General features: G+C 51.3%; 1 protein-coding gene across 2 annotated transcripts in view; it reads left to right on the forward strand.

Annotated features, from left to right (window-relative positions):
• Positions 1 to 13,824: 13,824 nt before the first annotated feature.
• RASSF8 (Ras association domain family member 8) overlaps positions 13,825 to 27,691 on the forward strand; it is a 107,270-nt gene continuing 93,403 nt past the window's right edge. Inside the window, exon 1 of one of the 2 annotated variants that reach the window (XM_081023774.1) lies at positions 13,825 to 13,902. The gene's annotated coding sequence lies outside the window, so the exon portion shown is untranslated. The remainder of the gene's footprint in view (positions 13,903 to 27,691) is intronic. The other variant, XM_081023776.1, reaches the window with a different exon arrangement.

The raw sequence follows: 27,691 nt of genomic DNA on the forward strand, positions 1-27,691 counted from the left end.
CGGGACCGCCTCTCCCGGTATGCCCCACGGAGAGCCTCAAGGTCCATAACTAGCAACACCCTAGTGGTCCAGGGCCCTAAGGAAGTTAGATTAGCCTCAACCAGAGCCAGGGCCTTTTCAACTCTGGCTCTGGCCTGGTGGAACGCTCTGCCTCATGAGACCAGGGCCCTGCGGGATCTGATTTCTTTCCGCAGGGCCTGTAAGACAGAGTTGTTCCGCCTGGCCTTTGGCTTGGAGCCAATTTGATTCCCTCCCTCTTTTTATTTTTTTCTTTTCCTTCTCCTCCTGCGATGAGGCTACATTTTAATATTTTAATGTTTCAATATTTTAATGTTGTATTTTAATGTTGTTTTTAAGTTGTAATAATTCAACTTGTTTTTATTATTGCTTGTAAGCCGCTCTGAGCCCGGCCTTGGCTGGGGAGGGCGGGGTATAAATAAAAATTATTATTACTATTATTATTACTAATGAGGTAGGGTGGAGAAAGAAATAATGGAAATGAGATGCAGATAAAATCTATCCAGCTTAGACTCACTTTTTCCTCTAAATTTGTTTTGTAATTATCTTTGCGTTTCTGTGCTTTTGATCCTTAAGGTGCAGGTTTTTATGGTTTGCTGAGGAAAGGGGTATACCCTCCATAAAACAAATAAAATTCTCTTGCATGCAATATACAGGTGTCAGGTAGTAGTAGAAGTATATTGAGTCTTTCTCATACATCAATTTTTTCCAGGCAACAAACAACTCAATTATCCTAAAATAGTCGTCCAGTTTGTTTCACTGCAGGAAAGCATAGCAAGCTTCAGTCCAAAGGATCAGAAAATTCATTCTTTGTTTCATATGTGAACCTTACCCTCTTGGATTTGCTAATAGCAGGCTATAAATGTCAGGGAAGAAATCTCAGGGGGAAATACATTAAAATACCACAGGATAAATATTTAGAGTACAGAAATCAAGCCATTCTATCAGAGCTCAAGTGCAACGCTTTGGAAAAATGACTAATTCATGCGGGGTTTTTTATTTGCACAGCAAAATGTCAAATATCTATGGGGCTCATGCAGATCAGGCCACAGTATCAGTTTATGTGAATGACCAATGGTGAAATAATTCTTAGCTGAGATGAAAGTCATGCTCCCATGATGTTAATGGACACTCACTTGCTGATTCACAATGTTTGCACATACACAAATGACTGGATCTAAATTTCCTATCTAAATGCATCATTTGCATTCAACGCTATGTTGGCATGCAGGACTTTTCATTTCAGCTGCAGTTCTACTCCCAGACTGGTAACAGTGGAGACTGTAGTCACCATGACATCCTCAGCCCTGCCATTTGTGGGGCAGGAGGGGGGAAAGTGCTTGTTTGCTGCACCAGATTCCAGACTGGCACAGTGAAGAGGCTCAATGTGCGCCCACTGCCATCCCATGCCAGCAGTAGGACCGGCTCAGAATCCAGCAGATCCTGTGCTGGCTTCCCCCTGCCTCTGAAATGCCCCCCTGTGATACTGCCAGCAGTAGCTTCTTTTTGTTGTTGGGGTGTGCACATCAAGGCACTCTTTGCTGGTAGAACTCCCCCACCAGAAGAGGCTGGCAGCATGGGTGTAGCCAGGATTTACATTGGGGGGCAGGCTTCATGTTAGAGGGCCCTGAACCTCCGTTAGTTGAGTATTTTTATTGATTTACCTGCTTGGGGGGCGGCAGCTGCCCCCTGCCCCGCCTCCCCTTGGCTAGACCCATGCTAGTAAGGGAGGTGGATCAAAGAGGCTGGCAGGCAGCAGACAAAATGGCAGGTAAATAGTTACGAAAGCTAACAGAGATCAAACATGCAGGCAGGGAGAAAATGCACACTATCTGGAGCAAGGCCAGAAAGTGACACAGAGAAGTCTGGAGTCTGCCTGCTGCCTCACGCTTGACCTGGAAGCATTTACAGACGTATCAGGTCAGGTGGCATTAAAGGGCTGTCTGCAAGGTGAAGTTACGCAACCTTGAGGAGTATCAACCCAGAGACCTGGAGTTTCTGGTTTGGATCTTAGGAATTCAATATGTACTGAATATTCAGACAGGGTCAGAACCATGCCTACTCACTCCACCCCAGATTTCTCTGCATTCAGTGTTAATGTGAAAGGGACAATTGCAGTAGGGCCAGCAGACAGAGATTTACTCTGCCCTCTGCACATTCACTGAACACAGTAGGGTGGAGAATGTGCATGTAGACTTAGTTTGGCTATCCATTCTGAGCGGGAGCTGTGGGGAAAAATGAGGACATGACCCATATCTGTGATATGCTGAGATGGAGTAAGTTCCCAATTTTCTGTAAGAACAGCAAGTTCAGAACAACTCAAGCCAATAAGCAATGTAAGATGGGTGACATAGACTTGCTATCATCCAAAGGTCTACAGAGTTCCAAATGCCCTGTAAGTTTCCATGCACAAGTTTCCTGTTTCCCACTCCCTAATAACAAAGAAAGCAATGCCCCCCTGTGAACACAGTCATACGGGAATCCTAAATACAGACAGAAGCAGGCTGTGTAGATTTCCCTGCCTACAGAAGCATAATTTATTATTTCAGGTTAACAACCTTTAAGTGGCAACCTCTGAAATAATGGGCCATACATTGTACTGGAGGTTTGGATTGAGCAGACTAGTAACTCTGCCAGCCATGGGCGTAGCCAAGGGGAGCATGGGGGCAGCTCCCCCCCCCCCGATCAAGTAAGACAATAGAAATAACTGATAAATCAGGTCGGTTCTGCCCCCCCAACCCCCCCCCCATGTCTTACATGGTCCAAAAACAAGTCTCATTTCTATTTAAGCATTCCCTTGGTGCATCTAGGCCTTCATTTCACTCTTCCATATTCAGCGCTGTCTCCCCCACCCTTGCAATAACTAACCATCTTGCTATTCTGTGGAATAGCATTTGGTGCTTCAAGCCACAGAACCCTTTTACTCAATGACAATAATTTTGGCACTGTAAATAAGTATTAGTTTGTTTAAACCCCAATTGGGACTGAACTGCTTTTGTTAACTCCTCCAAGTACGGTAACAAGGCAAGTCCAGATACAGTGCAATAAGCTCTGTGGAATAAAGATCACCAAATATCACATACCTGTGGCATCCTTGCACGACCTGAAGAATTTGGAGCAAATGATTCAGCAGAGGAAACACAGCCCAGAATAACTAAGGAGATAGTACAAGAATACTTGACTAGTTTAGATGTATTCAAGTCTCCAGGGCCAGATGAACTGCATCCAAGAGTATTAAAAGAATTGGCAGATGTGATCTCAGAACCACTGGCAGTCATCTTTGAGAATTCCTGGAGAACAGGCGAAGTCCCGGCAGACTGGAGGAGGGCAAATGTTGTCCCTATTTTCAAAAAGGGGAAAAGAGAGGACCCAAATAATTACCGCCCAGTCAGTCTGACATCAATACCAGGGAAGATTCTGGAGCAGATCATTAAGCAAACAGTCTGTGAGCACCTAGAAAGGAATGCTGTGATCACCAATAGTCAGCATGGATTTCTGAAAAATAAGTCATGTCAGACTAACCTGATCTCGTTTTTTGACAGAATTACAAGCCTGGTAGATGAAGGGAACGCAGTGGATGTAGCCTACCTTGATTTCAGCAAGGCATTTGACAAGGTGCCCCATGATATTCTTGTAAAGAAGCTGGTAAAATGCGGTCTTGACTATGCTACCACTCAGTGGATTTGTAACTGGCTGACTGACCGAACCCAAAGGGTGCTCATCAATGGTTCCTCTTCATCCTGGAGAAGAGTGACTAGTGGGGTGCCACAGGGTTCTGTCTTGGGCCCGGTCTTATTCAACATCTTTATCAACGACTTGGATGATGGACTCAAGGGCATCCTGATCAAATTTGCAGATGACACCTGTCAGGGGTTCAGGGACAGAGGCACAGGGTAGGCAGGAGATGGAGAGCGATGGGGATGAATCCCAGGACAGCGAGGAAGAGGATGACAATGACTCTAGAGATTCCATGAGTCTTTCCAGCGAATCAGAGGATTCCCAGAAGGGGGCGCCGGTGGTCAAGGCCAGGGGAGCCCCAGGGGGGACTTGTCAGGAGTAGGGGGCCAGCGGGGGATCCCAAAGTGGCAGCTGGGCGTCAGGACCAGCCTCCCCGCCAGAGTGCAGCGAAGGGGGTGGAGGTTCCAGTGTATCAGGGGAGGCGGCTCCGGCAGTAGAGAAAGGAGGGAGGTCGGAGCAAGCCACCCTCCCGGAAGGGGAGGGGAGTAGTGAAGGGAGTAGCGTAGCTGTCAAAAGGAAAGTTAGAGGTTGGGGGCGCGCGCCAAGTTCAAATGTAGAGGCGCGCAGAAGTACAGGGAGCCCGGAGGAGGGGCCAGGTCCCAAAGCCCGCAGGAGGGGGCAAGAGCAGTCTGATTCCGCGTCGGAGGAATCCAGGAGGGGCGAAACCCCAGCGGGCAGAAAGACCCTGCGGAAAAGGAAAGAGAGAAAGAGGTGGAGCAGCGCAAGCCTCTTAAACTGGTGCAGGGCGGGGACAGATTCAGAAGGGACTTCAGCGGTCTAAGCCTAGCAGACGTAGGGCTGCGCGCCTCGGATCTGAAGCAAACAATGAACTGCAATAAACACGTTTGTATATAAGAAAAGAAAGGCGTTGGTCTTTTGTGAGCTGAGACTTGAGGCAGCCCTGACAGTAAGTCCCTTCTCCCAAAAACTGCAAAAAAATTTTTTTTGCAAAGCTCACGAAGTTTGGCAGACATGACTACTGAGGAGCAGATAACGACCCTGCAAAACGCAGTCGCTGAACTCTCCGTTGCAGTACGGGTCTCTCAGAAGACAGTTGCCGAAGCAGAAGCGCGATGCCAGGATCTGCAAGCCAGGTGGGATCAGGCGTGCAAACAGGGGTTCCCGGGGTCCAGATCAGAGGGAATCGCTCTGGGACGAAGGGGGGGCAATTTAGTAGCCCACTTCGATGGGAACCTGAAGCATTATCCCAACTTCAGAGCAGACGTCCTATACGCGCTGCATTTGCTTCGAAAAGACTTCAAAGATGAGGAGGAGAAAGTAGGCTTTATTGTGTCCCACTTGCATGGGGAAGCTAGAACCTGGTTACGCAATTTGTGGCGCGAAGATGGTCTTGCCCGCAGGGACTCTGACGAATTTATCAAAGCCATGGACGCTTGCTTCCAATCTACCGTTGACGTTGATGTGGCGCGCCAGGAGATGCATGGATTGCGGCAGGGCAAGGCTACAGTGCGTCAGTACCATTCTCGCTTTTTTGCATTGCTGAATGTGCTGGGCTGGGAAAAAGACTCCCTGGCAGTGAGAGACTTGTTTTGGGAGGGGCTTCATGGCTCAGTAAAAGATGAGCTGGCTAGGGGAGACAGACCTCAAACCCTAGCAGACGTCGTCCAGAGGGCACTCACGATAGGGGTGCGTCACGAAGAACGCCCTTGGCACAGTGAGGAGGGGCGTCACGTCCGCCCACCAGCTAGAGCGCCTCCTTTTCTTCTTCCCAGGGACCTGGGACGTACAAATCCCTCGCCTATGCTGAAGGGAGGGGAGGAGCCAATGGAGCTGGGTCGTGCAAAGGCTCAGTCAGCTGCCGGAGCCTCAGCGTCCGGAGCAGTCAAGGCGAAGCCTCCTAGAGGGACCAGGAAGTGTTACATCTGTGACAGCCCACAGCACATGGCTAAAGAGTGTCCCCAGAGGCTCCAGAAGCACACTGCAGCCTTAGCAACAGTAACAGGGGAAGAGTTCCAAGGAGAACAGTTTCAGGGAAACGAGAATGCCTGGATGGAAGCAGAGATGCTGGGGCTCCACCAGGCAAGTCAGTGAAGCAGTCCCCAGCGCTTTTGCAGCCTACAGACCCCTTACCACCCAAGCCAGTGGTGCAGCTCACTGCTACTCTCCAGCTACCTAATGGACTCACCCTGGAAGTCCCCATTACGATTGACTCAGGGAGCAACGCAGACTTCGTGGGGATGCAGTTCATCAAGCAGCATCGCATAGCGCTACTACCAGCCACGCTGCCTCTGAACGTCGTCACGGTAGATGGCAGAAAGTTGCTGGGTGGGCAAGTGGTACAACAGACGCCACCCATGCTGCTGAAAATTGGGAATCATCGCGAGGTCATCAGTTTCAATGTCACCCAACTGTCAGACACGCCCATAGTGTTAGACATGAGTTGGCTGGATAGACACAGCCCATCATTAGCGTGGTACCAGCGGCAGCTCACCTTTGGCTCGTCCTACTGCGCACAACATTGCATCCAGACAGGCCAGGAGGAGGAGGGCCAGGAGGAAGGGCAGCAGTTGCATCTAGGCATGGTGCAGGCAGTGCCCCACAAGTACAAGGGGTTTTTGGAGGTCTTCTGTGAAAAGGAAGCTGACCAATTACCACCCCACCGGCCCTACGACTGTGCAATTGACCTCTTACCAGGGGCGACGCTGCCGACTGCGAAGCTGTATTCCATGTCTGAAGATGAAATGCAGGAACTCCGGGAGTTCATAGATCACAATTTGAAGCGGGGATTCATCCGAGAATCCAAGGCCGTGGGGGGCAGTCCTGTGTTTTTCGTGAAGAAGAAGGACACGCCCCAAAAAAGGCTCATTGTGGACTATAGGGCCATCAACTCGATGACAAAGCCCAAGGCCTTCCCCATGCCCAAGATTGACGACCTGCTCGCGACGGTGAGGAAGGGGAGGATCTTCACCAAGTTGGATCTACGCGGAGCATACAATCTAATACGCATGAGGGAAGGTGACGAGTGGAAGACGGCCATGTTCACGCCGCTGGGCACCTATGAATACAGAGTTATGCCATTTGGTCTCCAAAATGGCTCCCACTGTTTCCAAGCATTCATGCACCACGTGCTAGCAGGACTCCTCTACAAGAAGTGTGTATGCTTCCTCGACGACATTCTGATCTTCTCAGAATCGCAGGAGACTCACGAGAGAGACGTAAAGGAGGTCCTGCAGAGGCTACGGGAGCACAGGCTCTACGCCAAACTGGAGAAGTGCCAGTTCGACGTGACGGAGGTGGATTTCCTCGGCTACCGGCTGTCCGACAAGGGACTAGCCATGGACAGCGCCAAAGTCCGCGCGGTGTTGGACTGGAATAGTCAGCGCAATCGGAAGGAGGTCCAGAGGTTCGTCGGTTTCGCCAACTTTTACCGCAAGTTCATCAGGGGTTTCGCGAAAGAGACGGCAACTATCACGGACACCCTCAGTTCCAAGAAGAAAAAGTTCACCTGGACGGACCAGGCGGAGCAGTCCTTCAGGAGACTTAAGAGTCTCTTCGCGTCCGAAGACCAGCTGCTACACGTGAATCCCGGCAGGCCCATGCGGGTTGAGACTGACGCATCTGACAGAGCAGTGGGGGCCGTCCTCTTGCAGGAAGATCCGCAAGGGAACTGGAGGCCCTGCGCTTTCTATTCCCGGAAGCTCAGCAAGTCGGAACAGAACTACACCATCTGGGACAGGGAGTTGTTGGCCATCCACGCGGCTTTCAAGGCGTGGCGGCACTTCCTTATCGGAGCCAAGCACACCGTGCAGGTCCGCACGGACCACAAGAACCTAGAGTATTGGCGCACGGCGAAGCTCCAGAGCCAGAGGCACATGAGATGGGCGGAGTTCTTTGCGGATTTCGATTTCCGGATAGAGTATATCCCGGGAGACAACAACGTCATAGCGGATGCGCTCTCCAGGAAACCGCAGTATCTCGAGGAAGCGGCACCAGTGGCAGCCAGGCACATTTTCGCACCGCAAGCGTGGGCGTGCGCTTCCGCCGCCGTGGACCTGGACGCGGTACGACGCGCGCTACAGACGGATCCGTTCGCACAATCCAAGATGGAGGAGGTGCGAAGAGGGACAGCAAAGGACGGCGAATTCCAGATACGCGACGGTCTGCTGACCCGCAAAGGTGCTCTCTATGTGCCCGGAGACGATCTCCGCGCGAAGGTTTTACAGCAGTTACACGACGCACCCAGCGCGGGTCACTTCGGCAAAGAAAAGACGGCGGACTTAGTAGCCAGAGACTTTTGGTGGCCCCAGATGCGGGGAGAGGTCGCGGATTACGTCGCCAGGTGTGACATTTGTCAGAGGTCCAAGCCAGTGCACAAGAAGCCAGCGGGATTGCTGGAACCGCTGGAGACGCCACTACAGCCGTGGGAACGGGTGGCGCTGGACTTTGTTACTGATCTGCCCAGTTCGCGGGGCAAGACGGCGGTGCTTGTGGTTGTAGACCTGTTCACCAAGATGGCGCACTTCATTCCTTGCGCGAAGGTGGCAACAGCGGAACAGACCGCCAAGCTGTTCATAGACCACGTGTTCCGGGTGCACGGCTTACCGCGGTCCATCCTGTCCGACCGGGGTCGCCAATTCATTTCCAGTTTCTGGCAGAAGCTCCTGGGCATCCTGAATGTCAAGATCAACTTAGCGTCGGCGAGACACCCGCAAACCAACGGCCAAGCGGAGAGGGTCAACGCCATCATGCAGCAGTACCTGCGATGTTATGCCAATCAAAAGCCTGCAACTTGGGTGGACTACTTGCCGATGGCCGAGTTTGCCTACAACAACACGAAGCACGCGTCAACGGGGGTGACACCGTTCTTCGCCAACAATGGGCGACATCCCAGAACCTTCCCGGCGTTGGAGACAACGACGCAGGGGGAGTCGCAGGGAGCTGAGCATTTAGCAGCAGAATTGCAGGAGGTCCACGAGGAGCTACGACGGCACTTGGAACTAGCTAAACACGCCTACAAAGTGCAGGCAGACAGGCACAGGAGGGCAGGAGAAGACATCCAGGTGGGGGACTGGGTATGGTTAGCAGCCCAGGCGGTGCCGGCCAAGTCGTTAGCTAAGAAGAAGCTAGGACACAAACAGCTAGGGCCATACCAAGTTGAGGGCAGGATCAATCCCGTAGCTTTTCGGTTGACCCTCCCAGAAGGTTCCCGAATGCACCCGGTCTTTCATAGGTCGGTGCTTACACCCTACAAGGCCCCACACAGATTTCAGGAGCCAGGGACGGCACCAGACCCACGTAGAGAATCACCAGGGGGGGGGAGTCACCGAGGACCCCGACACTCAACGAGGTCACGGAAATTCTGGACTCGAGATGGGGGGAGGAGGGAGTGGAATACCTCCTCGCCAGGGAAGGTACCCCGGCCAGCGCCAACAGTTGGGTGCCAGATTATGCTCTGGAGGAACCTCTTCTTAAAGACGAGTTCCATGCACTCTTCCCACACAGGCCCATGCCAGAGGAGTATTTTGACGACTGGCTTTTTACGCCCACACTTTCAGGCAGCACCTTCCGGGGGTTCTCCTCCGCAGAGGAGACCACGCCGGAATCGAGCCCTCCAAGGGGATCGTGCTCGGGGGTGGACACGGACCGCTCTTATTGGTGGGACGATCAACCAGAAGTGGGGTGGCGAAGGGGGCCTTGGCAAGCAGCATCGCCTGAAGTAACAGGGGGAGGGAAGGGTTTGGAAGTGTTGGGGGAGGACCCCGGTTTCGAGCACGCATACACTGAACTGGAAGCAGAGGAGATCGACGTCGATGAACTGTATCCAGCGTCTACCCCCGCTACAACGGAGCTCCCGGAACCTGCGCCCGAGCAGCGGGAGGGGGGAAGGGGGGGCTTCGAGGGGGGGATGGATGTCAGGGGTTCAGGGACAGAGGCACAGGGTAGGCAGGAGATGGAGAGCGATGGGGATGAATCCCAGGACAGCGTGGAAGAGGATGACAATGACTCTAGAGATTCCATGAGTCTTTCCAGCGAATCAGAGGATTCCCAGAAGGGGGCGCCGGTGGTCAAGGCCAGGGGAGCCCCAGGGGGGACTTGTCAGGAGCAGGGGGCCAGCGGGGGATCCCAAAGTGGCAGCTGGGCGTCAGGACCAGCCTCCCCGCCAGAGTGCAGCGAAGGGGGTGGAGGTTCCAGTGTATCAGGGGAGGCGGCTCCGGCAGTAGAGAAAGGAGGGAGGTCGGAGCAAGCCACCCTCCCGGAAGGGGAGGGGAGTAGTGAAGGGAGTAGCGTAGCTGTCAAAAGGAAAGTTAGAGGTTGGGGGCGCGCGCCAAGTTCAAATGTAGAGGCGCGCGGAAGTACAGGGAGCCCGGAGGAGGGGCCAGGTCCCAAAGCCCGCAGGAGGGGGCAAGAGCAGTCTGATTCCGCATCGGAGGAATCCAGGAGGGGCGAAACCCCAGCGGGCAGAAAGACCCTGCGGAAAAGGAAAGAGAGAAAGAGGTGGAGCAGCGCAAGCCTCTTAAACTGGTGCAGGGCGGGGACAGATTCAGAAGGGACTTCAGCGGTCTAAGCCTAGCAGACGTAGGGCTGCGCGCCTCGGATCTGAAGCAAACAATGAACTGCAATAAACACGTTTGTATATAAGAAAAGAAAGGCGTTGGTCTTTTGTGAGCTGAGACTTGAGGCCGCCCTGACAACACCAAACTGGGAGGGGTGGCTAACACCCCAGAGGACAGGATCACACTTCAAAACGACCTTGACAGATTAGAGAACTGGGCCAAAACAAACAAGATGAATTTTAACAGGGAGAAATGTAAAGTATTGCACTTGGGCAAAAAAAACGAGAGGCACAAATACAAGATGGGTGACACCTGGCTTGAGAGCAGTACATGTGAAAAGGATCTAGGAGTCTTGGTTGACCACAAACTTGACATGAGCCAACAGTGTGACGTGGCAGCTAAAAAAGCCAATGGAATTCTGGGCCGCATCAATAGGAGTATAGCATCTAGATCAAGGGAAGTAATAGTGCCACTGTATTCTGCTCTGGTCAGACCTCACCTGGAGTACTGTGTCCAGTTGTGGGCACCACAGTTCAAGAAGGACACTGACAAACTGGAACGTGTCCAGAGGAGGGCAACCAAAATGGTCAAAGGCCGGGAAACGATGCCTTATGAGGAACGGCTAAGGGAGCTGGGCATGTTTAGCCTGGAGAAGAGGAGGTTAAGGGGTGATATGATAGCCATGTTCAAATATATAAAAGGATGTCACATAGAGGAGGGAGAAAGGTTGTTTTCTGCTGCTCCAGAGAAGCGGACACGGAGCAATGGATCCAAACTACAAGAAAGAAAATTCCACCTAAACATTAGGAAGAACTTCCTGACAGTAAGAGCTGTTCGACAGTGGAATTTGCTGCCAGGGAGTGTGGTGGAGTCTCCTTCTTTGGAGGTCTTTAAGCAGAGGCTTGACAACCATATGTCAGGAGTGCTCTGATGGTGTTTCCTGCTTGGCAGGGGGTTGGACTTGATGGCCCTTGTGGTCTCTTCCAACTCTATGATTCTATGAAATACTTGAGCTTGCATGTAACATATGACTGGTGACCTGTGTAGGTTTGGTAACATGATAGTTGGCACAGTTTTTGTACTGACTGACCTATTACCGTATTTTTCATCCCATAGGACGCTCCGTCCAATAGGACGCACCTAGTTTTTGGGGGGGGAAATAAAGGGAAAATTTTTTTCCTTTATTTCCCCCCCCCCAAAAAAAACCAGGTCGGGGAACAGCGGGATGGCGGTGCTGCGCCTCCCCGCTTTCCCCCGAGCTTGTGGGGCTGGCCGATGTCTGCCCGAAGCGCAGGGCACTCTGCTTCAGCGCGCTCCGTGCAGCAGGCTGCTATCCGCAGCCTAGGGAGCCCTACGGGAATTCCCCCAGGGCTCCCCAGGCTGCAGATATCTGCCTGGCGCGAGGGGCGCTCTGCTTCAGGGCGCCCCGTGCGTCAGGTGGCAGGCTGCTATCCGCAGAGTGGGGAGCCCTGTGGGAACTCCCGCAGGGCTCCCCACGCTGCGGATGTCAGCCCAGCAGGAGGGGCGCTCTGCTTCAGGGCGCCCCGCGCCCCAGGCTGCTATCCGCAGCCTAGGGAGCCCTGCGGGAACTCCCGCAGGGCTCCCCAGGCTTGCTGATAGCTTCCTGTATTCGCCCCATAGGACGCACACAGATTTCCCCTTCATTTTTGGAGGGGAAAAGTGCGTCCTATAGGAGCGAAAAATACGGTAATTTGACCTGGTGCTAGATATAGCCCTGGTTCTGCCAGACTCAGACCTTGGTTGCTGTGTACTCAGTGGTCTATGGTGAGGGGTTAGGCATGGCAACTTCTTAAAAAAAAATTCCACTACTGTACACATCCCCTCCCATTTCCCTAAATGTCCCTTTAAAGAACTCTTCTACTAAAACCTCAAAGTTATTTTTAGATTTGGGAGATTAAAATGCAATTCACAAGTTCCCTGGAAGGAGCTGAGGAACAGGATCCCCCCCCCCCCCAAATTAAGATGTATGTGTGCCATCTGGATTGCAGCCCAGATCTTTTAAAACTTGTATATGAAAGCAAAAGCAATTGAAGGTTTGTGGCATCCTAAGAACTAATTAATTTATTATGGCAAGGGTGAACTAGAGACCATTTCATGAAGTGACCACTGGTAACTGCTTGAGGTTCTAGCTCAATAATCAGTTTTTTGGGAGCTGGAGTTGGAATCATTCCAGATTTAGACTTGGGTATGGCCGCTCTCACACCTCCACTGGCCCTAACATCCTTAATCAACATTAAGTGTACATCTCTCTTTCTGCCTCTGTCTCTATCCTCCAACATTCTAATTGAAGATCATGACCCACCAGTTGAAGACCAGTGGATTAAGACAGAGGGCATGAATAAAATTTTCAGATGGGTTGTGGTGATAGTCTCCCTTCATGTAACCACTGTTCTGCTTTGCAGTACATGTTGAGTTTTTCATGCAATACAAGTTAAATCTGCCCACATTCAAGAGCTAAAAAGTATAAGCTTATATCCAGATTGAATGTCACTGCACATTTTGAACTTGAATGACAGAACAATTCTCCCACACTTACAAATTTACCCTCAGGGCAGTACAGGAAATAATTAAAAAGTTAATGTTCGCAAAGTGGAAATAATAATAATAATAATAGTAATAGTTTGTAAGTGAATAATACATGTTTCTAGCAGATTTTCTCCTGCTTCAGTAGTAGCTTTCTTATTTAGCAGTACCTAACATGTTGAACCCATGTTAGGTATTTTTTAAAGTAAAAAGGAATATAACTCGTGGGACACATATTTCCATTGTGACTTCAACCGTGAAAGGCTCACACCTGGTTTACCTTTGTAATTAATGGAACCCACCATAGGCGTAGCGAGGATTTTTGTTTGGGGGGGGGGAAGAACCGACGTGATTGGTCAGTTAGTTAAGTATGCTTATCGTTTTACTTGATCGGGGGCGGACACGCCCCCCCCCTTCCTGGACTTCTCCACCCTCGGACTCATTTTGGAAGGTGGAAGAATCATGAGCATGACGCAAACCACATGTGTGCTGCATGTGCAGTTGACCTGGCCTCCCAAAATTCCCGCAGGGTAGGCAAGGCTTCCCCTGAGCCCCGCGCCTGACGGGCTGCCCGGCGGGGAGGAGGCGCGCAGCGAGGCCAGCGCGGGCCGAGGCGCCCCAAGTTCTGCCGCGCGGCTCCTTCTCCCGGGGAGCTGCAGGGGGCGCGCTCTGCCTCCCGCATCCGCGGCACGTGCGAAGCCGCGCCGAAGCGGGCCGAGCCGAGGCGTCGTGCGGACGGGCCCTCCCCGGGCCGCCCCCGCCGCCGCCTGCAGGGCTCCCACAATGCCGTGCTCGCCTCCCAGTTCCGTTACGCAGCATCTCTGGCGGAGCAGCAGCCGGCGGGCGGCGCAGCAGCAGCGCCCGTGAGCCGCGGAGAGGAGGAGCTCCGCCCCGGCCGGGGGAGGGGAGAGGGGCGGCTCGGCGGCGCCCGGGGCTGCCGGAGGAAGGAGACGCGAACTTCGGCGCCCGCCGCGGGAAGCCACGGGGACTGCCTGCGGTGCGCCCCGGGTCGGGGGCGGAGGCGGCGGCTGCTGCAGTGCTCCCGAGGTGGATCCCCGGCCGGGCTGGAGTCTGCTGCAGAAAGGCTGTAAGTCGGAACTTGCGAGTTGGGCCGCTGTCCCGGCGCGCCCTCCCCCCCCGCCCCGCCCGGCCAGGCTGGGCTCCTTCCGCGGCCCCCCTCCCTCCCTCCCTCCCCCGCCGCGTCTCCTCTCCGCCTTGCCCTCTTCCGCTCTGCGTCCTCTCTCCCGCCCCTCCGCCTCCTGCCTCTCGCCTTCCCTCCCCGGGAAATGCTGTGGAAATTGGCAGGGGCCGCCCGCTCTCGTCCGAGTTGAGGGGGCGCCTCCCCGGGCTGCGTCGACGCGGCAGGCTGCACTCTCGGTCCTGGTGCGTCGAGAGGGTCGCTGCTCTGTAGCGTAAAAAAAAAAACCCCTCAAGTATAAGAAAACTACCGCCTTGCCCCTCTCCTCTGCGAAGTGGAGAGCTTGTGCAGTGAGGAAAGACGAGCCCTGTGGGCACCTACCTGGAAGACCTGCAGAACGGGGTAGAAATACTCGGAGTAAAAGCCCGCCTGGGATCCAGCCGAGGGGAATAAATCAACTTTGCCGCTGCAGGAGTGGCTCAGGGGTTTTTTTAATAGGAAGGTTTGAATCAGTCTAGTTTAGTCTCACAGTAGAAGGGGTTGAACGGATGGGTTTTGGTTTGTTGGTCCATGCAGCAGCAGCAAGCTCCTTTCTAAAGGTCTGTGGTGACTGTTCCTATGAGTCACTGATAATGGTACACAGTTGCCTTATGTGTGTTTCAAAACTCCTAATCCTGTGCTGTGCAGTTAAGCGTTTCCATGTCATTTTGATAACGTCAGCAGAGCTTTTGCTAAATTGCAAGTTACTATTGCTTATGGGTTTGAGTAATGTTTATAAATGAAAATGCAATACTGTATTGGGAAGGGCACTTTCGGAAGATTTAACACTTGTCACATCCTGCATTGGATGGCAGAAGAGATAACATGCCTGTGCAAAAATGGGAGGGTTGAGGGCAGGAATGTTGAAGGAAAATAAATGCATCCCTGACCAAACCATGCTGTCTGCCTGAGCTGCAGAGTTACAAAGTCTGACTTGTGGTTTTACCCAGTTTTGGCAGCATCACTGCTAGTTAGAATTGAATGCTCACTGGACTGTGAAGAGACAGTAAATAAATCTCTGTCCATTGATTTGGGCACCAGAGTTTTCAGATGATTGTAATAGAATGCTTTTGCTCTTGTTCTATCAAGGGTTGAAGCTTTCTAATCTGGCCAATTAATGCAGAAAATGTGTATGTTTGTGGACTTGAATTGGGCTATCAGTGGAATAGCTTGCTCTCTTCCAGTGTATAATCTGCAAAAATCTGGTTTTGTTTTGGGTAGTGCTGCTGTCTGTTTCGCAGATTAATCTGAGGTTGCCATTTCTGCCATTTACATGCACATTTGTAGGGCAAATGGATGTTTTCTGGAGTTCATTTAAATAAGATTGTGAAACTGAAAGTTTTTCTGGCCCATTTCCAGACTGAGGTAATATTTGTGCCCAATAATATCCACATGAGGTATTGATTGGGGATGCACACTCCTATTTGTAGACTAGCCTACAAATGTTCATTTCGTTTATGCCACAGTAGCGTACGTCTGACACCTTGTTTATCCACGCTCTTGAGTGGACATGACAGCCATCAAGTGGGAGAGGGAGGATGGTGCTTACAGTATTCTTTTAATGTTTTAAGAGATTCTCAAATTCTGGATATTAAAAGGAAGGTCTCCAAAATGCATTAACATTTACATAGTTAGTTTGCCATGGTAAATGTGGCATCCCAGAACCTTTCATATAACAGGATTGTACAGGCAGTCCTGCAAAAAATGTCATCTAGGGAATGGAGTGTTCATAAGCATGCTGCTGGGGAGGTGTTGCTAAAAAATAATGAATTAGGTTGCGATCCCAATCCCATTTGCCTGGCAGAAAGTCCTTTTGAATTCAGTGGGATCTATTTCTGTGTAGAAATTGTTAGGATTGTGCTGTTAGGTCTGTTCTTCCTAGAATTTTGGTATAATAGACATGTTTAACTGTGACTGCAGTTGCTGAAGTGGCAACATAATATATGGTCTTAAGAGTATATACGTATATATATACTGGTATTTATAAATATTAAATTTTCAAATGACTTATAATGGCTACTTCTGAGGCTGAGCCCCATTTATGTTTGTAATGTACATTAACAATTGCCACTTCCCTCGCAGCAGCATGAGACGCCAAGCTGCCGCTGAGGGCATTGGAGCAGAAATGCCTCCCCGCCCGACTCCAAAGTTGCTGCCTTCCAACGCTTAAGTGCTGTTTTGCCTCGCCTCCCCCCCCCCCCCCACCAATGAGCTCGCTGCTGGATTGCTGGCTGCTGCCTTCCGTGCGCCGCTTTGCCTTTCCTCCCCACCCCAAACATGTAACTTCAAATCTAGCACAATACATTACATAACGCATATGGTATACCACACCAACACCCAGTATTTGTAAATATTAATTATTCAAATGACTTGTGGTTTTGGCTGCTATTGCAGGGGCTGAACCCCATTTATGTTTGTAGTGTCCAATTAAGAATTACTATTAAAAATGTGATATTAACCATGTGTCACTAGTGTGAATTATGAATTACTTCCTGCGTTTCAGAAAAATAAATAGAAAGTGCCGCTGAACTGGGGGTGGGGGTGCGAAATGGTGACTAGCCATTATGTTTTTGTGCCCATAACCTACATTCCAAGAGCCATGTGACAAATGACTTTTCTGTCCAGTTTCTAACACTGGTTAGATGGCCTTAGGAAGCCCTCTGTTCTTTTAGCCTCGGCAATCCTACCCCCCACCCCCGATTGCAACATGAGGGTGCATCATGCAGGTCTTCCTTATTATATGGCCTGGTAAAGACTGCTGATATAAGGACTCTGAACACTTGTGCACTAAAAATGCTTGTCTGTAAACCTTGAAAACCATAGTGTGGAATGGATTGGTGCATTAAACAAGGTACTTTGTAATTCTAATCTTAACATACAGTTTTCAAAATTAGTTTTCTTGTTTACTCCAATAAGGTACTCAAAAACAGGATTGTTTTCAACAAAAGAAACTGTAATGCTTTCTATAATCCGGGATTACTGAACAAAGCATCATGCTGTGCAATATTGTTGTTGTATTCAGAGTTGTACGATAGCACGTGTTCTTCAGCTGTTGTTGATTTTTCAGTAGTATGGACTTCAAAGGAAGACTGTGAAAGGGGAACTGTGGCAACAGAAAAAGAGGTTTTAGTTTCATTGATCTGTGCCATCCAGCTGTTGAAGTACTTTGCTTGAACAGCATCTGATAGTTCAAGCATCCAGATAAGGCTAAAAAGCCATATCTGGAGATGGATCATTGGTTTGAGGACCACTTAAGATCATTTTACTTTCAAGTGAGAGCTGTTGTGAAGTAAATGAGAGGAATTATATTTTGCTAAGAGTTTATTCTGCATCCTGGAATGTTATAATTCATCTAACTCAGGGGTCCGCAAACTAAGGTCTGCGGGCTGGATCAGGCCCAATTGCCCTCTGGATCCAGCCCTCAGACGGTTCTGGAGTCACTGCTTGGATTGGTGCAATCACCATTTTTTAAAAATGGCGCCATTTCCCCCCGCAATTCCCCCCTCTCTCCCTCACACACACTGCGCAGCACCTCCTCATCCCCTCTTCCTGGCTTCTCCCCGCCCTGCGGAGGAAGGGGGCTGGGCTTTAATAGGAAAGGGAAAGCTGGCACGGAAAGGAGAGCCGGCGGCGGCGGCTCCGAACCGCAGGCAGAGCGGCGGAGAAGGTAGGCAGGGGGAGGGGAGGACTGGGGGAGAGAGGGGGAGAGAGAGAAGCCCCCTCCGCCACGTGCGCGTGCAGCCCGGCCCACCAAAAGGACTGGGGCATGGTGAGCCGGCCCCCTCCCAAAAAAGTTTGCTGGTCCCTGATCTAACTCAAATCTGCCTGCAGCAGCAGCTTCTTCTTCTTCTTTAAAAAAAGGAAAGTGTGTTTTGGCTCCAAGGGCCATATCCTTATTAGGGTCAGCATCATGGGCCAAATTTGACAGGTGGGTATCAAATTCCTGGCAAAGGAGAAAAAGACAGCCCCCCTCCCAGAGGAAAGAAAAAGAGAAAAAGCTTTTCTAAGTCACCCCCTTTCTCCATAATATTCCCTGATATCAGGAATTTGAGGGGGGAACTTAATGGGGAATTACGGAAACTTGAAAAAGGGTTTAAGATAGCCTTTTGCAAAAGCCTCTTTGCAAGCTGTTTCAAAGGGTGCTTTTCCCCATGGTCAGCTGATGAGCAAGAATTAAATCCTGCTGCCTTGGCCACACAATCTTGTTGCCTCCTGGGAACAGGATCAAGCAGCCAGTGTCAAATTAGTGGTGTCAACTGATAGGCAAGTGAACATGGTTTGGGGGAAACTGCCTTGCAGGCCAAATTGGGGCTCCTGCCTGGCCATGATTGGCCTGCAAGCCAGAGGTTCCTCACCCCAGATTTAGCCTGTATGCTGCACTTAGTCTCTTGAGGAATAGTTCAGTAATACTTTGTTTAATATTGCAACTCTCCACCTGTGTCATGGTTGGCTTTTGTTTTGAACATAACCTGCTTCTGCTTATATTCAGTGGAAGTATTTTCTTTTTGCTAAAAATATTGCCTGCTTTTTATGAACTTGCAGCTTTCTTTAGGTACTGTAGGATTGCCACATTGGGCTTGACATTAATTCCAAGGGGTGTGAACAAATGATGAAAAGTGACATGCCTGCTTCACATGTTACACTAAGCCAGGGTTTGTTTTACAGCTCGTGGTTAGTCTGGAGAGAACTATACCACAAGCCTAGGTTATGGCAACATGCTAAGCAAAGCCATGGTTTAGCTCAACATGATGCAGAAGAACATGATGGGGGCGAAGTGAAGCAGTTGCAATCTCCTCCCTGAGAGTGCATGCATTTGCTTGGAGCCATGGTCTGACTTAGTTCTAAATAGGCTACTACAGTAGGAGGATTGTCAGTTGAAGACTGTTAGAATCTACCTTCAGATCTTCATGTTCAGCATGCAAAGACAGAAGAGGAGCCAGTGTGTACAGGAGTATTGGACTTGGGGTTTGAGTGTTTGCTGCTGCCTCTTTCTCTATTCAGAGTACAAACACCTAATCCAATAAGGCAAATTAAAGATATGCACTTAATTTGAGTTTGCTCTGAGCACAGTTGAAACTGCTGACATTGGCCTATAAAACCCCAACTGGCATGGGGCCTTCACCCATTTGGATCCACCTGTTTGCTGAGGTTTTCAGGATGTCTCAACCATTGGAGGAGGGTTGCCGTATTTACTCAAGTCTAATGTGCACCTCAAGTTTCAGAACCTTGAAACAAAACAAAAAAAGTATTTGCTGCTTAGTGTAATGCTCATTGGCAAAAAGTGCACTCTTTACAAAATGAGTTAACGGTGAGAGGTAAATTTGTACATGCCCGTTTTTGAAGCTGATACTCAGCCAGCTCGTCAGCTGGTTAACCTTTAGACTTGCTGTGACATTATTCTTGTGTTAGCATTTTCAAATAGTCGGTTGCATGGTGGGGTGAGTGGGGTTGCACACATACCAGTCAAGCATGTGCTTAGGGAAGGGAGTTTTGCTGCTGAGTCTGTGAGGGATAAGTATATATATTGGTTGGTCCATTCAGATGCATGAATATTGTCCTACGTATTCAGCAGCATGAAAATGCTACATCTAAAATTAGCTACACATTGTATCACATTTATCAAAGATGATGAAGAAAACTATTACGGAAAATAAATCCACATTGTAGGAAGGATGGAATACAAGTGTGGTTGTGTTAAAAATATGCATGGCAAGATTTAGAAATGTGCAGGTCTAGATCAGGATGGGGAACCTCTGGCCCGTGTGTCAAACATGAGTTCAAATTTGGCTCTAAGATTCTGCTTACGAACTTCAAACTTAAGGGCTGTCACTAGTCTTGAGAAACCCTGAGAGTGTATTTTTAATATTATACACCACCCAACACATTCTGCATTTGAAAAGGAAATATGAAATTGCACATAGAACCGTGTGTGTTACTTTATGTATGCTGAAAGAAAATAGTGTTACATTTGATTCATGGAAAACTTGAGTGGCAAATACCTTTTATTTAACCTTTCATTTAATAATCCCTGTGCCATTCTCCCAGGCTTTTCAGTTTTCTGTTGTTGTTTAGTCGTGTCCGCCTCTTCGTGACCCCCTGGACCAGAGCACGCCAGGCACTCCTGTCTTCCATTGCCTCCCGCAGTTTGGTCAAACTCTTGCTGGTAGCTTCGAGAACATTGTCCAGCCATCTCGTCCTCTGTCGTCCCCTTTTCCTTGTGCCCTCACTCTTCCCAACATCAGGGTCTTTTCCAGGGAGTCTTCTCTTCTCATGAGGTGGCCAAAGTCTTGGAGCCTCAGCTTCAGCATCTGTCCTTCCAGTGAGCCCTCAGGGCTGATTTCCTTCAGAATGAAGAGGTTTGATCTTCTTGCAATCCATGGGACTCTCAAGTGTCTCCTCCAGCACCAGAATTTAAAAGCATCAATTTTTCGGCGATCAGCCTTCTTGATGGTCCAGCTCTCACTTCCATACATCACTACTGGGAAAACCATAGCTTTAACTATACAGACCTTTGTTGGCAAGGTGATGTCTCTTAATCAATAAAGTGATTAATTGAAAGTACCATTCCACAGTGTTCTGTGTGTTCTTGGTTGGCAAAAGCCGTATTCAATGGATTGTGCATATTGAATAAAATCAAACCATGTTACAGAAAAGGTGGTGCTCCTCTTTCCTATACAGTGTTCACATTTTAAGGTGGTTTGAGATCCAAACTTCCAAAATATCCTATTTGAAAGCTCTCCAGCGTCTTGAAGTTACTTTGTTTTTAATGAACAAATGTCTGTGGTTGTTCAGCCTCGTTGAATGAATAGGACTAGTATAAAACAGAAGCAAAATTTTAGAAGTTGAGATGTGCTTTACTGAGAAGTGCTTACGTTTAGAAGGGAAGATGTTCTTCATAAGAGTCTGGTCTTCACAGCATCCCTACAGTCCTTGTTATAATTTGAAGTGAATTAAAGTAGTTGAACAGTCAGTTTTTTATCATTTTAATGATCATTTTGATCATCATTAATTTGAACTATTTTGGAGGAAGTTATTTTAATATTAGGCCCTGTATACATTGCCATTTGCACTCTCACTGTTAGTTTTTGAAGCTGCAGCCACAATGCATGTCAGTGGTGTCGTTTCTTGCGAAGTACAACTGTTTGATGCACTTTTCCTCCAACCAGCTTCAGTTCAACTAGAAAACTTAAGCTAAGTATGTACATTTGAGTACTAAGCTAAGTATGTACATCCTAGAACTCCTCAATGGCTATGTGGGGCGGGGTGTGAGAAGAAAAACAGGTAACATGCATTGGTTGAAGACAACCTTGCCCCCTCTCTGGTGTGCACAGCAAGGCACAAATAAATCTTGAAATGCAAAGTGGGAAGAGAACAGCCTAGTTGCGTTTTAAGCTGCTAATGGGTACATAGCCTAAGGAGGAGTTACGTGATTAGTAGTATTAGTAGTAGCAGCAGTATTTAAAGGCATGATATGTGGAAACAGGAAAACAATTGGTTTCTCAGAATTTTTTTGTATCTGCAGATCGGAGGTGTTCCCTTGAACAAGGGGTGTGAGGGGCATAAGTGAGCTGCTTTTCAAGCAGGTGTTTCTGTAGTCACAGCATTAGGAATGTTAAAAGCATATTATGACTATGCAGTGGGCAGGAGAGCTGAAAATGATGCTGTCAGAGCTGCTTCCAGATCCTAGCTCACAGAGGATCACGCTAGCCAGCGATCATTAAATAAAAGTCTTTATTGAGTTACAGTTTCCATTCTCAAGCTGCTGCGTGCAACTCTACGTCTCATGGTTAGATCGGCGAAGCTCCATCTGAGTCTCCGCCCCTTGTACACCAACTTAATATCCTAGCCTTGCTCCACCTTTTCCGCCTGACTGTTCTTCTCTGGGTCCCTCTGCCCCCCGGGGTCTCTTCCTTCCGGGATTCCTCTGATGCTGACGCTGACCCCCCTGACTCTTCTCCCTCCTTTCGGCGGGCTTTAGGACCTGGCTCCCTTTCCGGGCTGCCTACTGCGCCACTTTCCTGTGCATTTGAACTTGGCACGCGCGCCCAACCTTCCACCTTCCGTCTGACCGTTTCTTCGCTCCCCGATGGAGGTGTGGCCACTCCTGACTCGTGCCCTCCCCCCTGTTGTGAGCTGCCAGCGCTTGATCCCTGGCGCCCTTCCTCTTCCCTGCTCTCTGGCGGTGACGCTGGTCCTGATTTCCAACTGCTCCCCTCTGAGTCCCCTCTGGCTCTATCTTCCTGGGGTGTCCCCCTAGGCTCCCCCCTTGCCCTGGCCACTGGTGCTCCTTTCTGTGAATCTTCTGATTCACTGGAAAGACTCGGAGATCTCGGGTCGTCGTCATCACTCATCTTTTCTTCTGCCTCCTCCCCCTCGCTCTCTGTTTCCTCCCTTGCCCTTGCCTCTGCTCCTGAACCCCTGACATCCATCCCCCCCTCGAAGCCCCCTCTTCCCCCCTCCCCTCCTTCCGGTGCGGGATCTGGGTGCTGCCGTGTCAGGGGGACGAATGTCGGATACAGTTCGCTTCCCGTGGCGGGCCGCCATCCGAAGTCTTCCGGTTCTTCCTCCCTGCTCTCGTTGACGACGGTCACCTCCGCTTCCATCTCTGTGCCGCCGTGCTCGAAACCCGGGTCGTCCCCGAAAACGTCCATGTCCGTCTCTCCCTCGTTGCCTTCTGGAGACGTTGCTCGTCCTGGACCCTCCAGCCACCTTCTGCGGAACTGCTCCTCTGGTCGATCATCCCACCAATACGAGGGTTCTGAAGCAGATCCCGAGGGTGACCCCTCCGGGGAACGGGCGTCTCGTGTCGGTTCCTCGTCCGAGTCGAACCCCCGGAACGTGCTGGCTGAAAGCGTGGGCGTGAAAAGCCAGTCGTCGAAAAAGTCTGCTGGCATTGGCCTATGTGGGAAGAGGGCATGAAACTCTTCTTTGAGCAGAGGTTCGTCTAAAGCGTAGCCCGGCACCCAGCTGTTGGCACTGGCCGGGGTGCCCTCCTTGGCGAGAAGGTATTCTACCCCCTCTTCCCCCCATCTGGAGTCCAAAATCTCCGTGACTTCGTTGATGCGCTCCTCCTGTGCCACTCCCCCTTGCCCGGTTCTCTCTCGGAGCGGACCCGGTGCCGTTCCTGGTTCCTGAAACCTGTGAGGTGCCTTGTAGGGAGTGAGCACCGATCTGTGGAACACCGGATGCATTCTGGAACCCTCCGGAAGAGCCAGCCTGAAAGCCACCGGGTTGACCTGTTCGTCGACTTGGTAGGGCCCCAGTTGTTTATGCCCTAGTTTCTTCTTCGCCAACGACCTGGCCGGCACTGCGTGGGCTGCTAACCAGACCCAGTCTCCCACATGGATCTCTTCGCCAACCCTTCTGTGTTTGTCCGCTTGTACCTTGTATGCGTGTTTAGCCAGCTCCAGGTGCCGCCGCAGCTGATCGTGGACCTCCTGCAACTCCGACGCGAACGCATCTGCTGTCTGCGGCTCCCCCTCCCCCATTCTTTCCAGTCCCGGGAAGGTTCTAGGGTGCCTCCCGTTGTTGGCGAAGAACGGCGTGACCCCCGTGGACACGTGCTTCGTGTTGTTGTAGGCGAACTCGGCGAGAGGCAGGTAATCCACCCACGTCGCAGGCTGTTGATTCGCATAACATCTCAGGTACTGCTGCATGATGGCATTGACCCGCTCCGCTTGCCCGTTGGTCTGCGGGTGTCTAGCCGACGCCAGGTTGATCTTGACGTTCAGGAAGCCCATCAGCCTCTGCCAGAAGTTTGAGATGAACTGTCGCCCTCGGTCGGACAGAATAGACCGCGGCAGACCGTGAACCTTGAACACGTGGTCTATGAACAGTTTGGCGGTTTGTTCCGCCGTGGCCACCTTCGCACACGGAATGAAATGTGCCATCTTGGAAAACAAATCCACCACCACCAGCACAGCCGTCTTGCCCCTCGAGCTGGGCAGATCCGTGACAAAGTCCAGGGCCACTCTCTCCCATGGCTCGAACGGAGTTTGCAGCGGTTCCAGCAGTCCGGCCGGCGGTCTGTGCACTGGTTTGGCCCTCTGGCAGGTGTCACACCTCGCCACGTAGTCGGCGACTTCCCCTCTCATTCCGGGCCACCAGAAGTCTCTGGCTACTAATTCCACCGTCTTCTCCTTGCCAAAGTGCCCGGCAGTGGGCGCGTCGTGCAGCTGCTGCAGTACCTTGGCGCGAAGTTCGTCTCCCGGCACGTAGATGGCCCCTTTACGGATGAGCAAACCATCTCGCAGCTGGAACTCGTCGGTCGCTGCCGTGCCCCTGTGCACCTCTGCCATCTTTGCTTGCGCGAAGGAGTCATCCTGCAACGCTCGTCGCACCGCATCCAGGTCAACTGTCGCCGCCGCGCACGCCCACACTGTCGGTGCGAAGATGTGCATGGCGGCCGCTGGCGTTGCCTCCTCCAGATACTGTGGCTTACGGGAGAGAGCATCCGCCATGATGTTGGTGTCCCCCGGGACATACTCTATTCGGAAGTCGAAGTTCGCAAAGAACTCAGCCCAACGTATCTGCCTCTGGTTCAGGAACTGTGCCGTGCGCCAGTGCTCTAGATTCTTGTGGTCCGTGCAGACCTGCACCGTGTGCTTGGCGCCGATCAGGAAGTGCCTCCACGCTTTGAACGCTGCATGAATGGCCAGCAACTCCCTGTCCCAGATGGTGTAGTTCTGTTCGGACTTGCTGAGCTTCCTTGAGTAAAACGCTCCCGGCCTCCAAACCCCCTGCGGGTCTTTCTGCAGCAGGACTGCTCCCACGGCTCTGTCCGAAGCGTCTGTCTCCACCCTCATCGGCCTGCTGGGGTTGACATGAAGCAGCTGCTCTTCCGACGCGAAGAGACGCTTGAGTGTCTGAAAGGACTGCTCCGCCTGCTCTGTCCAAATGAACTTCTTTTTCTTGGAGCTGAGCGTGTCCGTGATGGCCGCTGTCTGCATCGCAAAGCCTTTGATAAACTTGCGATAGAAGTTCGCGAAGCCGACAAACCGTTGGACCTCCTTCCGGTTGCGTGGGCTTTTCCAATCCAACACTGCTCGGACCTTGGCGCTGTCCATGGCGAGCCCTTTATCAGACAACTTGTAGCCCAGGAAATCCACCTCGGTCACGTCGAATTGGCACTTCTCCAGCTTGGCGTAAAGCCTATGTTGCTGTAGCCTGCTCAGCACTTCCTTGACGTGTCTGTCATGCTCCTGCTGTGATTCCGAAAAGATCAGGATGTCATCCAAGAAACAGACGCACGTCTTGTAGAGGAGCCCCGCCAACACGTGATGCATGAAAGCTTGAAAAACGTGGGAGCCATTTTGCAATCCAAAAGGCATAACTCTATATTCGTAGGTGCCCAGGGGCGTGAACATGGCTGTCTTCCACTCATCTCCCTCCCGCATGCGAATGAGGTTGTATGCCCCTCGCAGGTCCAACTTGGTGAACACTCTGCCCTTCCGTACCTTTGCGAGGAGGTCGTCGATTCGGGGCATGGGGAAGTCCGATGGCTTGGTCACACTGTTCAAGATGCGAAAGTCCACTACAAGTCTTTTTTGGGGCGTGTCCCGCTTCTTAACAAAGAATACCGGACTGCCCCCCGCTGCCTTGGACTCTCGGATGAAACCGCGCTCCAAATTATGATCTATGAACTCTTTGAGTTCCTGCAGTTCGTCCTCAGACATGGAATACAGCTTCCCTTTGGGCAGCGCCGCCCCCGGCAGCAGGTCAATTTTGCAGTCATATGGTCTGTGGGGGGGTAGCCTGTCTGCCTCCTTCTCGCAGAAAACCTCCAAAAATTCTGCGTACTTGTGGGGAACCGCTTGCAGCGTGCCTAGCTGCAGCTGTGACTCCTCTTCCCCTCCTTCCTGCCTGGGCACGATGCAGTGTTCAGCGCAAAAGGAAGAGCCGAAGGTCAGCTGCCTCTGGTACCAAGCCAGCGTTGGGCTGTGCTTGTCCAGCCAACTCATGCCCAATACAATGGGCGTGTCCGATAGTTGAGTGACATTGAAGCTGATGATTTCCCTGTGATTCCCAAGTCGCATCACCATTGGTGGCGTCTGCTTCACCACTTGCCCCCCTAGCAGCTCCCTGCCATCCACCGTGACAACCTGCAGGGGCAGCGTGGCAGGCAGCAACTGTATAGCGTGCCGGTCGACAAAGTCCTGCCCTATAAAGTCCGCATTGCTTCCGGAGTCAATGGTGATTGGCACGTCCATGGTGATTCCATTGGGCAGCTGGAGCGACGCGGTGAGCCTCACTACCGGTTTGGGCGGGAGGGGGTCCATGGGCTGTAAAATCTCTGGGGACTGCTTCACTGACACGTCTGGCTGGGCCCCAGTGCCTCTTCCTCCAACCAGACTCCGTCGTTTCCCTGCTGTGGTTGTCCTTGCTGCGTTGCTGCAGTTACCATTGCTGAGGCTGCAGTGTGCTTGTGGAGCCTCTGGGGACACTCTTTCGCCATATGCTGTGGATCATCGCAGATGTAACACTTCCTGTTCCCTCTAGGAGGCTTCGCTTTCACTGCTGCCGGTGCTAGGGCTCTGGCTGCTGACTGAGCCCTTGCACCTCCAACCTCCATAGGTTCCGCTCCTCCTCCTGGCGGAGGCGTGGATTGCGCACGCGCTGCTTCTCTGGGAAGGAAGGAGGAGCCCCTGGCTGGTTCGCGCCCTCCACGCCCTTCGTCCCTGCTCCACGGACGTCCTTCCAGCCGCACCCCCACCGCCAGCGCCCTCTGAACGATCTCCTGCGTGGTCCGGGGTCTCTCCCCCCTCGCAATTTCATCTTTAACCGAGCCGTGCAATCCCTCCCAAAACAGGTCTCTTACAGGATCCGAATCTCTGTCCCATTCCAGGGCACTGACCAAAGCGAAAAAGCGGGCATGGTACTGCCTTACGTTGGCCCTCCCTTGCTTCAGTCCATGTATCTGCTGCCGAGCAAGATCCACGTCAATGCTTGATAAAAAGCACCCATCCATCGCTTTAATAAAGGCATCCGCATTTTGGAGCGCCGGATCCTTATCTCTCCACAAATTGCGCAGCCATGCTTTAGCATCTCCATGCAAATGGGACATGATGAATCCCACCTTCTCTTGCTCATCTCTAAAGTCTTTGTTCAGCAGTTGCAGTGCACACATTACATCTGCTCTAAAGTTGGGGTACTGTTGCAAATTCCCATCGAAGTGAGAGACCAGACCGCCTGTTCGTCTCCCCAACCCAATCCCCTCCGGTTTGGGTGTCAGTTGCCCTTGCTTCGTAAGCACTTCCAACCTGACCTGGAGATCCCTGTAGGCGGCAGCTGCGTCCTCCTCTCTCTTCCTGGATGCAAGAGCCTCGGCATTCAGTCGTGTCACTGCTTCTCTGAGTTCCACTATCTGCTGTTCGGCCGTCATGTTGTCTGCCGTTCGTGAGCTCGCTAGTAGGCACCCGCTTTCTCTCCTCTCCGCGAGGACGTAGATGCCCACAATCTAGGGATGGAGCTTACTGTCAGAGCTGCTTCCAGATCCTAGCTCACAGAGGATCACGCTAGCCAGCGATCATTAAATAAAAGTCTTTATTGAGTTACAGTTTCCATTCTCAAGCTGCTGCGTGCAACTCTACGTCTCATGGTTAGATCGGCGAAGCTCCATCTGAGTCTCCGCCCCTTGTACACCAACTTAATATCCTAGCCTTGCTCCACCTTTTCCGCCTGACTGTTCTTCTCTGGGTCC

This window comes from Podarcis pityusensis, assembly GCF_964106645.2.
Source record: "Podarcis pityusensis genome assembly, chromosome: 10".
NCBI classification, from domain to species: domain Eukaryota; kingdom Metazoa; phylum Chordata; class Lepidosauria; order Squamata; family Lacertidae; genus Podarcis; species Podarcis pityusensis.